This window comes from Phascolarctos cinereus, unplaced genomic scaffold, assembly GCF_003287225.1.
Source record: "Phascolarctos cinereus isolate Bilbo 61053 unplaced genomic scaffold, phaCin_HiC Scaffold_7;HRSCAF=346, whole genome shotgun sequence".
Taxonomy (NCBI): Eukaryota; Metazoa; Chordata; class Mammalia; order Diprotodontia; family Phascolarctidae; genus Phascolarctos; species Phascolarctos cinereus.
Window position 1 is genome coordinate 130,596,964 of NW_027556180.1, and position 18,834 is coordinate 130,615,797.

Here is an 18,834-nt window from a genome sequence, read left to right on the forward strand (position 1 = left end):
AATATCTACTTCCTCTATGCTTACTAGTAGAGTCAAGGTAGGTGGTTGTTTTATTCAGAGGTATAACCCACACTCCTGAGCAACAGAGCAGGGAATGTCCATTAGCTGTTGTAGACTCAGACTTCCTCAGGTCTTCAATTGACTTTTTCTAACCTTCTTCACATACTCGATTCCCTATGAATACAAAGCTACATGTCAGACATACTTTAACTTTTCTTTCCTCAAAGATTTTCGTAGGAGACGATGTTGTGCAGCATTTTAAAATCTATAACTATGATAACTCCCTTGGTTCTCTGTACTTTTCCCTCTTCCAGGAAGCACCCATTTTGTTTTTACTTCAGATATTATCTTTTGTGATCTGGGAATGTTTTCTCTTCTAAATTGCGCACAGCTTCAGTGGCTTTATAAAAACTAAAATTAATAAAGTGTTTCTGGGAAAATGTAATTTCTTCCCCTGCCACATGTACCCTTTTAATTTGTCTGGGTAGTTTCTCATGGGCAATTGAATTCTTCTTCATGGTTTCTGTCTCATGCAAGCAATCACTAGGTCAGGTTAAATACTGAAGTGACCTTTGCAGCTTTCTGTGGAAAATGAATCAATTTCATGTATCCTGAGTATCTGAGAGAAAGGAGATGAGAGAGAGAGAGAGAGAGAGAGAGAGAGAGAGAGAGAGAGAGAGTGAGAGAGAGAGAGGTACAGAAGGGAGACAGAAACATTCAGAAAGATAAATTCCCACAAACTGGGAACCATTGATTAATTGTATCATTTTGTTAATTAACTAGCCTGATAATTATTTACTAGGTAACTTTAAAATGTTGACATTTATTCTTATGATTTAGTTGGAGGATGGGTGTCATAGTGAATAGAATGCTGGAGTTAAAATGACCTTGATTCAAATTCAGCTTCAGCAGCTTACTGGCTGTATGAACCTGGGCAAGTCACTTAACCTCAGTCTTTGGTTTTCTTATCTGTTAGATGGGGATAAAAAATATAACCAAGTTCCCAGGGTTGTTGTCAGATAATACATTAAAGCCCTTTGCAAACCTTAAAGTACAATATAAATCCCAGCTATTATTAATTTATATGATATTAGATTATCATTTTCAATGTAAATTATTTACATTATAAGTTGTTTTTCTTTAGAACCTGATGAATAAAGCATCATATAAACATTTTAGGAGACTTAAAACTTTTGCATAGCATCAATTGCTTTTTAACTAGATGGTTTTTTTTTAAAGATTGTTTTCTTCTTTACTTCAATAAATAAGTAATCCAGTGTTGGAACATTTTATGTCCAATGTAGTACATGCAACATTAATTATAGCAACTAGATTGTGCAAAGTCCTACAAATAGCCCCATTTGAAGTATCAAATTCTATTTCCATTCCTGTCAGTAAATGTGAGCCTTTGGGTAAATCATTTAATCTATTTGGACTTCTTGTATCACAAAATTAGACTTGTTAATTCTAAGATTCCTTCAAAGCTTAGAAATAAGTGATGTCCTTTTTTTATTGACTCAGGAATCCATTTGCATACACACACATATACACACACATACACATACATATATACATACACATGTATACACACATGCACATATATGTGTGTATATGTATCAATGAATTCATGTCATACTTGATGATGGAGGAAAATGAAATTGATAAAATGTTAACATATAATCAGATGTGATAAGTTACATAATAAAGCTCTCTTACAAATGAAATCAATTAATACTTTGTTTCTTGTCCAATTTTGTACAGTTTACCACTTTAAATGGAAGGAGAAATTTACTATCAAAAGATGATCATGAACAAAATGAGAACAAAATTCATTTTTCAGTCACAAAAAGTTTAAAATATCAAGGGTCATTTAAAAAAATGAAATAGACATACCACCAGTTCTAAAATGAGTACTCTAAGATTTGATAAACTCAACATTAACTACTATTGTAAAAATTCAATTTGAAATAAACTGGAGGAAAAGCTAGAAGAGAGGCAGAAATTATTCTAGATAACTTACCTGTTCTTATGTTACAGTATTTTGGCCATTCTGCTTATTCTTTAATTTCTTTCTCAATGAATATTTGAGTTTTGTTTCCTTTAATTTGTTTTTCTTGGAATTCACAACCTCGATAATATCCATGCAAGGTACTTATTCTCCAGCCATTTTTTCTCTCTCATGACTTATAATTTCCTGTGAAATGCCTTACAGAATTTCTTCCAAACAGTTCTGAAGTACTGGTGACAATTATTCTTTTTTCTCTGAAGCTCTGCTTCTATTTGTGATTCTACCCTCTCCTTTAATGTTATCTCTTGTGATCATCTTAACCCATAATATTTCTTCATTGTGTCCAGAGTTTTTCTTCAGCTTGTGTGTGTGTGTGTGTATGCTTTCTTTTCTCGGATTATAATTTTATGATAATGCAATTCTCCTATCCTCTTAAATGGGTTAGACAGGCTCTCTTTCCCTATACTCCTTTGTGGTCTGGAAGGCACTGTCATGAAAGTTTAAGTTGTAATTGTTGGAACTAGGCTTATCAGTCTGTTGTAATTGATTGTTCTATTTATATTTCCTGGTGCCATGGCATGGGTATCCTCCTTGACCTCAGCATTGTTTCCTTTCCTTGATAATCCCTCATCAATCCCTCTATCTCCTGCTGTAGTCTTGAAAGTCCCTCAATTGGATTTTGTTGATTATACTAGTCTCAAGCCTTTATTATATTCCTCTAGCATGAATATCTCTTGAAACTCTGAGTTTCTTTAGATATAGCAAATGGTTAGGGGCTGGATTTGTCTATTACTACTGCTCCAAAAAATCAATGTTAAGATCCTATAGCTCTCAGACCTCATTAATAGAGCTTAGGTTGACATCCATTTCCTTTGGCAGCATCTCTCTTTCTGAGAACCCATAAGCTTCTGACCTCATCCTCCCCTTTTCAACTATAGACTGAATAAAGGAACATTTTCTTTTAAAATTTTCTTTTATTGTCTTGATCACTTTTTCTATCTGGTGCCCTTTGAGATCTTTGTTAGGATTTTTCTGGGATACCTGGCTATTCTGAAAACATTTATTTTAAATCTTAAATTGGAAATATGAAATGAATTCTAAGAAGCATAAGTGATAAAAAGAATCCATACATTTTATAGGAAGTGTAGCCTATGCAAAAGCGTGAACATTAGTAGAATACTGTGCATGTGGTGGAATGACTGAATTATTGTACTTCCCTCATATCACAAATGTGAAAGCTAAGAATCCTGAAGCAAAAAGCCTTGGAAATAATAGCCTCCTCCCTTTTGGGCCAACTTCCTTGTCTCCATCAAAACCAACTACTAACCAATCATGACTAATTGAAAGAAATCCCCAAAGTCTTAGTGGTGGCAACATTTCCTTAGACCACTGACTTTGCTTTCATTCCATCCCCTACACCATCATCTGAAGGTACAATCTATGGTGTGAAGGAGTCAATCATTCCAACCAAAAATTACCATCAATGAGGCAGGCAAGTCAACCTAGCAAAAAAAGCAAAGTACCTTGAGGAAGGTATAAGAGACAATAAACAACAGTAAAATCAAACTACACAATTAAGTCATCACCTTGACCACTACTTTATTTCAGAATCAAATGGCGAAGTGACCCCTGTAGAAATGAGGCCTGGTTCTGTTGGTATTGCAGCCCTGTCTTATTCAGCAACTACAACTATTGAAAACCCAGAAAATAAAGTTTTCACAATAAAAGTCATTCGATAGTTTCATTATCAAATATGATGGTACGTCTCTGTAATATCCAATACTACATAAATCTCAGAATGATAGATTGTTTTATTTCAAGAGTGCTGGGATTTTATAGAGCTATTGCCAATCATTTTAGTGTTTTTCTTAAGTTTGGTACAAATATGGTAAGAGAAAGTCACCTGACTTTCCTATGCAATAACTTTCCTGATCTTCCCAATTGTCAGTGTGCTCTCTCCTACAAATAATTGCTTACTCTGTGTATATTTCATATATAATTAATTTTATACAAGCTTTATCACTCTTGCAAATCCCCTCTTTGAGGAAAGGGGCTGTTTGTTTTTACCATCAGGGTCAACTCAGCTCATTGCCCACAGTGGCTGCTTAATAAATGTATTGGGAATTATGCTGAAATAAACTAAAAATATTGATTAGGCAACCTTTTTTCAAGAAATAATGTTTGGAAAATAATCTCTAAGCCATAGCTGCTGCTGCTGTTGTTACTGCTGTGTTGTTATTTAAAACAATACTAAGGTTTCATAGGAGATGAAACTCCATTTACCAGCGCAAATTATCACCTTCTCTGCCACATAAAGTCTCGGAGGTTACTTAAGTAAGGTCAGTGAACCAGTGAATATCAGAATGCACTATTAAATCAGTCTATCAAAAGGTATTCATTGTGTGCCTACTATGTGGCGCATACAATGATAGGGACTGACACTAGGACCAACAATCCCTGATGCCAGCTCTTTGTCTATTGTACTATACATCATTACCACCACCACCACCACCAACATCACTGACATCATTATCATCATCAGCTATCATTATCATCCATTTTCATGATGTGTGATTGTCAGTTTAACCACTTTAAGTTTCATCTCTGTGATCAATATTTTATCTTGAAGTTTCTTACAGTATACTAATAGAATATACTTACAAAAGAGTTCACTTGGATTTTGTGGATTTTGTTGGCACTAGCTATGTTTTCCCTTTTCCTCTGAGTCTCCCTTTGACAGAATGATTCCCAGGGAAATCTCTATACTTTCAAGTTTGTTTTCCGGTCCATGGTTCTAAGTGAAGTACTTTATTGGGGTGGGAAAGAGCTGCTTTCCCACGTATAATTTGAAAAAAAGAGCAATTTAAAAAAATTGTAAAAGAATAGATGAATTTTCAAATTATTCATATTCTATTATGTCTTCTGACATACTAGCTAATTATGAAACAGGTTAAACCTTGAGTTTCATGGTTATTAAGTAATTAGCATAGCATTGTCCACAGTGTTTACACAGTACATTTTACTTTGAAAATGACTATGCCTTGAAGCTTCATTAGACAATTACAAGTCACTTATTTCAAGTTTCATCAAACAATAGTTAGAGTATTTTAAGCACATTTTAGCTAGTTAAGAATGTGAATATATTTCCATAATTTGAATTTTACTTTAACAAGACTTGATATTTCTAAAAAATCTGATCATTAAGCAATTCAATAATTTGCATCTGTTCTATTCAGTTAAATTATTTTTTATGCAAAAATAAAAGAAAAATGGCTGTATTTTGAGCCTGTATCTATTAATGTGTTTGTAATTTCCAAAACTAATTCTGTAATGAAACATGCTGTTATAATTATTGGTCTATTATTGATGATAAATATTAAATAATTACCTCATATATTTAGAGTAATTTCATGTATTTGTAAAAATATGGTGTTCATAATAAAGGTCACAATAAAATCTTCCCTTTTAAAATGATTGATTGAGAACAATAATCCGAAATGAATGACCTTTTTATTTTTATTTATTTTGTTTTATTTTATTTTATTTTTGGCTTTTAGGCAATTGGGGTTAAGTGACTTGCCCAAGGTCACACAGCTAGTAAGTGTCAAGTGTTGGGTCTAAGGTTAGATTTGAACTCAGGTCCTCCTGACTTCAGGGCCAGTGCTCTATCCACTATGCCACTAGCTGCCCCAATAACGTTTTTAAAGAGCTGTCATTCAGCATTTCCTTTTGATATACTTTTGTAGTATTTACCATAAAATTACATTCTTTCTATTTAAATCTGTTAAAATGTCTGTTTAAATGTAAACCTTCACATATATTCTCTGCATTAATTTTTGTTCCTTATACAATTTTCAGTTTCTAAAATTTATTATAAAAATCTTAGACTATTATTCTTCTCAGTTTTTATTTTTCATGCTGAATGTAAGAGTATATTCTCTAGAATGACTATAACATAATAATTATTTCTAATATGTAGTACAGTATATGTGTATATGTACATACTCACACATATATATACACACACACACACACACATACATGCATGTGTTTTTATCTTAAGTATTTATTTTTCATTGCTATGAAATAGTGAATTTTTCATTTATGTCTGGCCAATTAGCAAATCATCTGCAATTGTTTACAGAATCCACCTGTGCTAATTTGCAGTTTGTTATTCAAATATTTAAAATGAATAATTATTTGCTTTTGGTATGCTGCTTTCTGTGAATGATGATAATCATGCTTCATTTAGCAAACTTCTGTTTGCTATGACAGAGAAATGGTAATTCTGCATACACATGCCAAAAAAAAGGAAAGGAAAAGAAAAGAAAAGAAAAAAGAAAAGAGAGAATGAAGGGGAGAAAGGGCAAACAAGTACACTTTGAAAGATGTTGTCTTTGGCCTCAGTGTTTTGAAATATGACCATTATCTTTGACATAGTTAAGATGATCTTTTGAAAATAAGAGAAAAAAAAGTGCGATTGAGAACACCAGAATTTCATATGCAATTATTAGTTTCTAACATCTCTACTAAAGATTGAAGGTAAATAACATCAGATGGCTACAAGGACATAGTGATGATTGATAAGGAGAATGGTAATCTGAGGTACACAGACATTATGGTCCTTATCTCTGGTGCAGAGAATGTCCTAATGAATCTAATGGCAAGATCAATTATAGTTGGCATCTATTTCAACCTCTAATTATATGACTGGAGTAAAAAAGTAGTCAAGGTTTCTTTCTTTTTTTTTTCTTTCTCTTTATTTTTTCTTTTTGGATTCTCAGATTGTTCTCCATTGACAGTAAATGATCGTGAGGCAAGGAGATATTTTGGGGTTTTTTTGTGTTTTGTTTTGTTTTGTTTTTTGTTTTATCATGATATATAGGAAAATATGAGATACGTGATTCAGTATCATTCAGTTGACCACATAGGTTACTACCAAGAAAGAAATATTAAAAATCCAATATATTACTTATGCACAGACAACTAACTGTTATAATGGATAGACTGTTGGATCTGAAGTAAAGAAGACCTACCTGAATTCAAATCCAGCCTCAGACACTTACTAATGATACAACCCCAGACAAATCTACCTATGTTTTCTTTAGCGTCTTCATCTGTAAAATGGAGGAAATAATAACACTTGCTTTTTAAGTTACTAAGAGGATAAAACTTATAAGATTTGTAATGCACTTTTAAAATGTTAAAATGTTATATAAGTGAAAAATTTTGTAGCTAGGATTATGCAAAGGGGTACAATCTGTCAAATAGGCCAGTTCCTTGGAGTCCTATTATTATCCTACCATAGCTGGCAGCTAATTTGAGGGTAATATTCTTCAAGAATTGGTTAGATCTTAGCTACCATTATGTTCGTGTGTGCCATTGTTACATTTACTTACCTATTTACAATATCTGCTTCCATGTTTTCTTGTTCCTCTAAATCAGATGAAATCTGATTGCTTACCTCATCATCCAACTGAACATGGTCATTCCAGACTGACCAAAGGTCTCTTAATTTTGAATATAATGACATTTTGTTGATTATTATCATTCCTAACCTCTCGGCTGCATTTGACACTCTTGATTGACTTCTTCTGGATCCTTTCTACTTTCTGGGACTTTCTGACATTTCTTTCTCTTATAACTCCTCCTTTCTGTCCTACTTCATCCCCTCAATTTCTTTTACTGGTTCTTCCTCCATGCCATGCCAACTAATAGTTGGTATCCAAAAGGCTTTTTACTTGGTGTTTTCAGTTTTTCCCCCTCTTTGTTTATAATTGATTTGTTGATATCAGTTCAAATAGGGTCAACTATATTTGAATTTTGCTGGTAATTCCTATATCTATCTCCCAATATACAATTTTGTTTCTACCTTCACACCTATTGAATATATACATTTCTTTCCACGCATATTGCAACATTTCCCTGCTTCATGTCACTTTGACTCCAATTTAGCTTCCATTCAGCCAACAAAGTGAATTTCTTAAAGCATATTTCTTTCTCTTGCGATTTTGCTACTTGCCAAAATGTCCCAACCGTACAGTCTCTCCTTTTTGGTAACGCCAAGAAAAAACAACTGTCTGGAGGCTGGACAGAAATAATTCCCCATGGTTATTAGCAGTGTGGAAAACAAGTAACATGGCATAGTGGATCAAATCTTGGAGGATTTCAGGTTAAGTCTTGCCTCTGATACTTGACTGTATAAACCTTAGCAAGTGACTTATTTTTTTTGAGCCTTTATTTACTTATCTGAAAAATTAGAGTTCCAGAGTACATGACCTTTGAGGTTTTTTCTTTTAACTCTAACTCTATGATCTTATAAACCACATGAGGAATAAACCTTAGTCATATGTACTCTACCTATCCTTTTCTTTCTTTGAAATTTACTTCTTAGGAGACTCTTATTTAGTGTCTTTAGAATAAATATTGCTATATATATTGTTAGAGAAGGGAAAGGAAAACCATTCAGTATCTTTTCCAAGAAAACTCCAAATTGGTTCATGAAGACTTGGACATAACTGAAATAAATGGACAACATCATTTTTGTAAGCTGCTCCAGTCTAGACATGTTTGGCAGGAATATAATGATACCAGTGAGCTAATTTAGCTCTGGATTGTAGACCAATTAACTAAGGGTACAATCAGGTTCTCATACAAATTCAGCTATTTTCCCTTCTTACACAGTTTTAGGGGAATGATTTGACTATTTCTATGGCAACTCTAGACATTGACAGGAAAATGTGCTTCTACAAACTCAGAGTCAGGAAGACTTAGGTTCAAGTCCTGTTTTTCAATATGTAATAGCTATGCGACCTTGCGGCAATTCACAAAAATTTTATAGTGTCTGATATAGTTCTCTAAGATGATAATTTTCAGACAATGTTCCATTCTGTTTTGATGGAAAAATGTTCCTCAATGAGAGTTCCATGACCCAGTGAGATTACAGGTCTTTAAAAAAAATATTAGATGTATTGTGTTTTAAGTAGAGATGTCATATTTTAAATGGTAGCATGAAGCAGATTTATTTTCTATTTTCCTGAAACAAAGAGAATCCAAGTGGTAACTAATATTAAATTTAAAACATGAGAATCCTTCTTTTAAAATAATTCTTCATGAAAGAAAGATTTCAAAAAACTATAGAATGTATTTTGATCTAGAATAGAATCAGCCTAACAAAACTACATTAATACATCTGTGTTTTCATTTACTTCCAAAATATCAAACTTATTCAGATTTTCCATAGTTCAGTTTTGTACTAGCTAGAGTTGACACCCAGCATATGAATGTACTATAGAAGAAAGATAACAATGGAAAAAGGCAACATTCAGTGTAGAAATGATAGTTTTGTTAAGGCAAGGATTTATGAACTTGAGCTGATAAATCCAAAAGTGGCAAATCAATACCATTCTTTGAAAGACACAATTAGCAGAACCCACATCTCCAGCTGTGTTAGGGTTAGCAATTTGGGTTGCTTTTAAGAAACTTTATTTCCCGTATAGTATTGTGAATTTGCATATTACACAAATAAACATCATCAGTAATGTGTATGGGTAATTCAAGCACATGAAACCATAGAACCATGCTAATGGATATTATTAACACAAACAATTTAAATAGCATATTTCTAAGATGGAAAAACACTGAGAGAATATGACATACATTTGAGTAACTGGTGACAAAAGATTATTTAAAAGAACATGCTGTCATGAGCCTCAATGTTTTCTTTCCACATTGCTGGTTCCGTAAAATAAGAAAGTAATCAACAAGTACTTCTTACTTAAGTGACATGAAGTCTCAGATATGTAATGAATTTTCAAATTAATCAGTTTAATTAGAACACTCCCAAGCTTATAAAGTGGCCTCCCACTATCTTTGTCCCATATAATAAACTCTATTTTTCTATTAAACTCTGGCATGATGGATAACTCTCTCTAGAAAATATTAAACATGCTGAAAATTAAAATATTGCCTTGAAAATAAATGGGGGATTACAGCATATGTCCTAATAGTATTCAATATGCATTCATCAGATACCTGTTCCTGCAGTTCCATACTATGTGCTAGAAGATGATACTTTCTCTAAGCCATCTCACAATTTGAAATAAGCAGGATCTTGAATGTTAAGTAACCATAGAAAGATAATGATTTATTGAAAACAGTGAGAAATACTTTTTTTATATTTTCACTGAAATGTCATCTTTACCTAATACAAACGATCTCACCACAAAATTTAAATTTTATTTTTAATTTATTTTTTAAATAAAAAATATTTGAGGCAGAACCAAGATGGCAGAGTAAAATCAGTGACTTGCTTGAGATCTCCCCCAAACCTCTCTAAATATTTATAAAAATGACTCTAAACAAATTCTAGAGCAGAAGAACCCACAAAAAGCCAGAGTGAAACAAATTTCCACCCCAAGACAACCAGGATGGTTGACAGGAAAGGTATATCACACCAGGCGGGGACAGGAAAGCCGTTTGGCATGGGCACACAGGGAAAACAGGCCTCAGCTAACCTGGAGCAGTCCTCAAGGGGAGCAGCAAGTGGTTTCCAGAATTCTCAACCCATGAAAGCCAAAGAAAATTTAGAAGGTTAGTAGGAAAAGTCTTTGACCAAGGTGAGAGAAAAGCTGTGTCCCAGCCCCAATCCCTGAGCGGGGCCCTGGGACGGCAGCTGCTTCCTGAGCTTCTGGCCCACACACTGAGGGGAAATCAAGTGGCTGATCAGAGGGGGATCACAGGGATCTCTTTGCTGCAGGATTCTCTTATTTTGCCTGTGCTTGGTTCTGGGTGGTGGTCCGGGAGTGAGGAGGAGTGCTAGCATGATGGAGCTGTTAGAGATGGTAAAGAGGAAATCCTCCTCACAGTTCTAAGACAGAAAAGAATGCTTATGGTCACTCATAGAACAGAGCACAGGCCAGGAAAGGAGTAAATACCTCACCCTTGATCATACCAACTTGGAAGAACTGAAAATTAACAGGTCCCTAGAAGTATCTCTGAAAACAGCTGCACAAAACCCCTGAAGTTGGGACAGTACATTCTCCATACTGGAAACAGACTCTTACCTTAACAAAGAGTTTGTAACTCAAGTAACTGACTGGGATCATGAGCAAGCAGTGCAAAAAGAGTCAGACCATAGAATCTTACTGTGGTGACAAAGAATATCAAAACATGCAACCAGAAGAAGACAACAAAATTAAAGCTTCTACATCCAAAGCCTCCAAGGTCCCAGGCCATGGAAGAATTCAAAAAGGATTTTGAGAAACAAATAAGAGAACTAGAAGAAAAACTCAGAGTGAGGCAAGAAAATCATGAAAAACAAGTCAACAGCTTGCTAAAGGAGATACACAAAAATACTGAAGAAAATAACACCTTAAAAAATAGCCTAAGCCAAATGGCAAAAGAGGTCCAAAAAGGCAATGAAGAGAAGAATGCGAAAAAGCAAAATTGGCCAAATAGAAAAGGAAGTCCAAAAGCATACTGAAGAAAATACTTCCTTAAAAATTAGAATGGAGCAAGTGGAACCTAGTGACTTTATGAGAAATCAAGTCACTGTGAAACAAATCCAAAAGAATGAAAAAATAGAAAACAATATGAAATATCTCATTGGAAAAACAACTGACCTGGGGGACAGAGCCCAAGATGGCAGAGTAAAACAGTGATTTGCTTGAGCTCTCCCCTAAACCCCTCCAAATACCTATAAAAAATGGCTCTAAGCAAATTCTAAAAGTAGCAGAACCCACAAAAAGACAAATTGAAACAAATTTCCAGCCAAAGTCAACCTAGATGGTTGATAACAAAGGTATATCTCACCATACTGGTAGAAGAGCACAGTTTGGCATAGACACGCAGGCCACAGTGAACCTGTAGAATGCCTCAGAGGACTGAATTATGAGCAGCTGTGGCAATTCCCAGAACTGTCATCCCAGGAACACCAAAGACAACTTAGAAGGTCAGTGAGAAAAGTCTGTTTCTGCAGTGAAAAAGAGAAGAAAGGTAGTCTTAGCTCCAGTCCCTGAGTTTAGCCCTAGGCAGTCACTGCCTCCTGAGCTTCCAGCCCACATACTAAGGAGGAATGAAGTGGCTGATCAGAGGGGAATTGAAGGGATCCCTTTCCTGGTGCAGGATTCTCTTGCTTTGCCTGTGCTTGGATCTGGGTCACAGTTCTGGGTGGTGTTCCTGAGGTTAGGAGGTGGGACAGTACATTCTCCACACTGGAAACAGACCCCTAACATAAAGAAGAGTTTATAGCTCAAGTAATTGGCTGGGATCATAAGCAAGCAGCACAAAAAGAGTCAGATTATATTATCTTACTTTGGTAACAAAGAAGATCAAAACGTACAACCAGAAGAAGACAACAAAGCCAAAGCTCCTACATCCAAAGCCTCCAAGAAAAATATGAATTGGTCCCAGGCTATCAAAAAGCTCAAAAAGGATTTTGAGAAGCAAGGAAGAGAAGTAGAGGAAAAACTGAGAGTGATGCTAAAGGAGACTCAAAAAAATACTGAAGAAAATAACACTTTAAAAAATAGCGTAACCTAATTGGCAAAATAAGTCCAAAAAGCCAATGAGGAGAAGAATGCCGTAAAAAGCAAAATTGGCCAAATGCAAAAGGAAGTCCAAAAGCTTACTGAAGAAAATGCTTCCTTAAAAATTGGAATGCAGCAATTGGAAGCTCGTGACTTTATGAGAAATCAAGGCATTGTAAAACTAATCCAAAGGAATGAAAAAATAGAAAACAATGTGAAATATCTCATTGGAAAAACAACTAACCTGAAAAATAGATCCAGGAGAGAGAATTTAAAAATTATTGGACTATCTGAAAGCCATAATCAAAAAAAGAGCCTAGACATCATCTTTCAAGAAATCATCAAGGAAAACTACCCTGATATTTTAGAACCAGAAGACAAAATAGAAATTGAAAGAATCCACTGATCACCTCCTGAAAGAGATCCCCAAAGGAAAACTCCTAGGAATATTATAGCCAAATGCCAAAATTCCCAGGTAAAGGAGAAAATATTGCAGGCAACCAGAAAGAAACAATTCAAGTATTGTGGAAACACAATCAGGATAGCACAAGATTTAGCAGCTTCTACATTAAGGGACTGTACTGGCTTGGAGTATGATATTCTGGAGGGCAAAGGAGATAGGACTACAAACAAGAATCACCTGCCCAGAAAAATTGAGTATAATCCTTCAGGAAAAAAAAATGCTCATTCAGTGAAATAGGGGACTTTCAAGCATTTTTAAGGAAAAGACCAGAGCTGAATAGAAAATTTGACTTTCAAATACAAGACTCAAGTGGAACATGAAGAGGTAAAAAGGAAAGAGAAATCATAAGAGACTTATTAAGGTTGGACTCTTTACATTCCTGCATGGAAAGATGATATTTGTAACTCATGAGTCCTTCGTCAGTATTAGAGTAGTGGGAGGGAAAAAATTATATGTATGTATGTATGTATATATAGATAGATAGAGGGCACAGGGTGAGTTGAAGATAATGGGGTGATATCTGGAAAATAAAATTAAGGGGTGAGAGAGGATTATACTTGGAGAAGGAGAAATGGAGAGGTAGAATGGGATAAATTATCTCACATAAAACAAACAAAAGGCTTTTACAGGAGGGAAGTTGGGGAATGTGAGAAGGAATGAATGAATCTTATTCGCATTGGATTTGACTTAAGGAAGGAATAACATACACACTCATTTGGGAATGGAGAGCAATTTTACCCTACAGGAAAATAGGGGAGAAGGGGATAAGAGAATGGTAGGATGATAGAGGGGAGGGCAGACTGGGGGAGGAGGTAATCAGAAGCAAATACTTCTAAGGAGTGACAGAATCAAAAGAAAGAATAGAACAAATGGGGGGTTAGGATAGGATGAAGGGAAATATACTTAGTTTTTCATAACATGACTACTATGGAAGTGTTTTGCATGACTACACATGCATAACCTATGTTGAGTTGCTTGCCTTCTCAATGAGGGTGGATAGGGAGGGAGGAAGGGAGAAAATTTAGAACCCAAAGTTTTACAAACTAATGTTAAAAAAATTGTTTTCACATGCAACTGGGAAATAAGGTATATAGGAAATGGGGTATAGAAATCTATCCTGCCTTACAAGAAAATTAAAGGGGAATGGGAAGAAGAGAAGGGGGAAGAGATAGTAGGAAGGGGAGATTAGGTGAAAGTGTATTCAGAATGTATGCCATCTTGGGGTGGGGGAAGGGAGGAGATGGGAAGAAAATTTGGAACTCAAAATCTTGTGGAAGTGAATGTTGAAAACTAAAAGTAATTAAATCAATAAAAAAATACTCTAAAATACCATCATTTAGCTCTAATTCATTGAAACTGGTTTAATTCACATGTGGAAATAAACTTATGCAAAAACAATAACAAAAACTATGACAGTTATGACTCACTTAAGAAAAATATTTTATATTATCATGCTTGACTTAGTCTAAAATTATTAAGCAGTATTTAAAACAGAACCCTAAAACTGAAGCTTGAATTGAATTCCAAAATTATATTAATGAGTATTTAACCCATTCTTTTAAAAAATTGTAAATAGATTTTTGAAAAAGCTGAAATGATAAATTATTTGTATAAAGAAATCTATGACCATATAAGACATTAATTAGACATGACAATAATCACAAAAAATGCAGAAATATTAAATTAAATGCTATAGGAGTGCATAAGAGAAATCACCATGTGCTTAATTAATCAGGTATGTCTTCATTTAGAAGATGGGACTTTTACATACAGAAAAGTAAATTTCAGAGAGAGCTAATACATTTAGAAGATTATTCAATATTTCAAGAGATTAAAGTTTCATCATGGCCGGTACTTCCTCAATAAACACAATGTACTACCCATTACCACACTCTATGACTTAACAGACAATGTATATGAGACGTGCAAAAGACTTTCTTCAGTAGGATCCAGCTTTGATGCTCCAACTTGGCTACATTTGGTTTATATGACAGAAGTACAACCCATTACTGGGACTATTCTTTCAGCTTTTCTGTTTTAGTAAGACATTCCACAATTTGCACTATAAAAAGAGCATCTATGAGAATCCAGTACCACTTTCATGAAATAATGATATAGCAAGTGGTACTTTCAAAGAATGCATGCAATTTGTGTGGTAAAATTACAAATTTAATGCTGATTTCTATTAATTAATGTTTTATGAAAAGTATCATAAATATCATTATGTAGACAAAGGTTTTGATGACATTTTCAAGCCTTGGGATGTGCACTATCAATCCTTCCACTTTTGACTCAGTTATACAATTTTACTATTGAATGGTGAAACAAGAGTACAAATGGGATGCTGACGCTATAATAGTATGTGCAATTTGGGGAGGTAAGATGTCATAATAACTGAATTAGAAATTAGGAAGTATGGATAAATTAGGTAGTTTTACGAACATAGGAAAGCCACTCAGCCTCAATGACTTCAGATAGTAAAAGTAGTCTGGCCTCTGACACATTCGTAAGAGAGAAGGAATGCTTTAAAAGGTGTTGACATGGACTGTTTCTGCTGACCTTGAGGCACAGATCATCAAGGCAAGTTACTGTGGTGCTTTCTGTGAGACCTAATGCATCCAGGAAGCATGACTTCTGATCATACCCTAAGAGAATGGAGAAAAAAATAAAACCCAAGCACAGAAAGGAAAACAGACACAGAAACACCACTCCCTCTCCAATATCTGAAGTCTGCTAGGTGTTGTGGTTGATAGAGTAACAAACACGCAGTCAGAACAGACCTGAGTATGCTTACTGTATCAAAATATGACATACTAAACAACTTTGTAGTGATGGGGAAATTACTTAGTCTCTCAGCCTCAGTTTCCTGATCTGTATGATGGGAATAGTATTTGTAGCTACATTAAGGAATCAGTGTGTGGATCAATGCAGAGCACTTTGCAAAGCTTTAAGGGATATAAAAGTCTGTACTTATATAATTTTATTTTATTATTTATTTATTTTATTAAACTGCTGTCCTGTGACAGAACTTTTCTATTCTTTAAGCAATATAATAATCTCCACAGACAGCATGGACTTATATGCAGTGCATACCAACACACTTAATCTATAGTCTATGCATTACAATTACTTCTAATGTCACATCTTTAGGCAGACTAAATTGGGAGAGGAGATTGTACTCCTCATGGTTATTGGTTACAAATCTTGATTTCTTTCTTGTCTTCACAGCCTAATTGTCTTCCTTGCTGTAATAAACGTGGGTTTCAATTCCTTTACTTATAAAATGAAGAATGATGCGACTACATTTCTGTCTCAAAAAAAAAAAATCTGTGATGTCAAAAAAAAGTTGAATAAATAGGCCTTTAGTTTTCCAACAGTTCTGAGAACCCATGGTTCCAAAGCTCTACTTAATATTAATACATTTCCTAGATCTGGAGCCTTAATCAATCAACAAAGCTGTGCCTTCTGTTTTATCATTTCTTCTTAAAATAGTCAGCTACTCTACTGCTGTCAACAGAATAAAGATCATGAGACTACAAGTACTATTGAAACTGGTGCCTAAGGTACCCATTTTCTATCTCATTTAGAGACTTTAAAATGAATGTCAAAGACTTGAGTAGATCCGACAATGAATCATTATCCAGAAGAGAGAGCAAGGGGTCTGTTAATTTAACTCAATTCTCTCTGAAATGTCATTAAAACTCTGTGTACTGATTTGACATGAAGAATTTTTTTTTTGTTTTACTTTAATATGAGGATTAATTTTCATCATGATATTTTATTCTCTATTTATAATATGTTTTTAATTAATAAGAATTATATTAAACCCTAATGACAATTTTCAAAAACTTTTCCCATGACTATCATTAGATTTCTCTAAAGTTCTTCATGTGTTTTCTACCTAGGGTAATTCCATAGTTTGATAACTAGGTAAGGTATTTAACTACACACATATGACCAACATGTATTATCTGTGCTTTTGAGGAAAAAAAAATGTATTGATTTATATTTAACAATTCAATGAAACCAAATGGAATATGTGACCTATTAGTACAGAAGTTAGCTAAACTGAATGTTCTATGTGTTTTATTTTTCAATCTTGTAACTCTTATATAATAGTGCCAAGTACATAGCAAGCACTAGAAAAATGTGAGCTATTATTATTACTAGATAATTATTATATTTCATTAAACTCAGGATTCAGAGGAGGAGTATATAACTGAATGTTTCTTTGACATTTAACATCCTCTATAAATAACATGGGGTCATTGAGTAGTGAGTCCAAAGAATCAGGACCTACAGTACCAATATTCCAAACTGAGCCATTCCATTAATTCATTTGGGGACCTTTGACAATTCACTAAAATTCTCTAAGGCAGGGTTGTTGTTGTTTTTGCTTTTTGGTAAGGCAATTGGGGTTGTGACTTCCCCAGGGTCATACAGTTGTTAAGTGTCGAGTGTCTGAGGCTCACTTTGAACTCAGGTCCTCCTGACTTCAAGGCCAAAAGTCTATCCACTGTGCCACCTAGCTGGCCCAATATTGTTTTTTTAAACTATAACTTTAGGAGATTTAGAATAGACGATCTCTGAGAATCTTCTAATTCAACATTCTGTGATACAAAGGTTGGAATGTTTTGTGAAAATGAAATTGTTATCACTTAAAGAGTTGGAAACTTTCTATGTTGTCCCATACTATATCAAGTACACAAATGATCATCTCAAAAATCTTAAAAATGTTTATATTCCTGTTTATGTAGAAGGAAGCAATAATGGTCACCAAGTACCTTTTTATTTCACAGTTATATGATGCAGATGAATGAACAGTCTAAATATTAAATGTCTTGAAAAATTGGTAAGTGCATATTGTTATTATTAATGATTGATTGGATTATACTTAAGTCAGTTATTTTAGTCATATTTTTGCTGAATCATAAAACCATAAAACTTAGAGTTAAAAGGGGCCTCTGAACTAGTTTTTCTTAGGCACTCAACAGTAATTAAATTATCTAATCATTAGAAACTGCAAAGTACAGGAGAAACAGTAATTAAAATTATTAAGAGATAGATGAAATGTAAAATTTTGAACCTTCAATCATACAGAAATGATCATAAATATACATATATGTATGATATATATTATAATATATGCATTTACATATATACCACACACTCTAATATAGTATTATAATGTATTAATCTACACATATGTGTTTATATGCTCATCATACTATATGTAATGTAAATGAACTATAATATATGCATATTGTATGTATATTTATGTATGTGTTATAAGTTATATATTATATGCATTGTTATATGTGTATTATGATATATTGGTATGTTATTATAATCAACATGTAAAACATTACTTATAATCTTATTGAACTATAAAATGTATGATATGGACTGAAGATAAGAAGACTAATTTAATTTTAAATCACCTCTGACTATAAAGATTCAGAGTCCAAATAAGGGGGAAAAAAGCCTATGAAAACTTGACTTCTTTGGTACTCCTTAGAACTTTAAGATTTGTTCTGAACTCTTTTCCTTTTAGCACTCCAAATCTATATTCAGTTGGGAATGGGGTTGAGGTCACATACCCTGAGGGGAAATGAGAGATGAACATGTAACTTCTCCAATACATGAATTATTCTACAAGCCCATATGTTTTATATTTCCAGAAGAAAAAAAAAACATACCATCTTATATTCTTTTGAACCCCCAAAGATTTTCCTAGCATTCAGCAATAGCATTGCAGATAGTTTGCCATCTGTTTATTTTGAATCATTTAAAATTAATCTGAGATTTTTGAAACACTGTCTACAGTAAAGTAT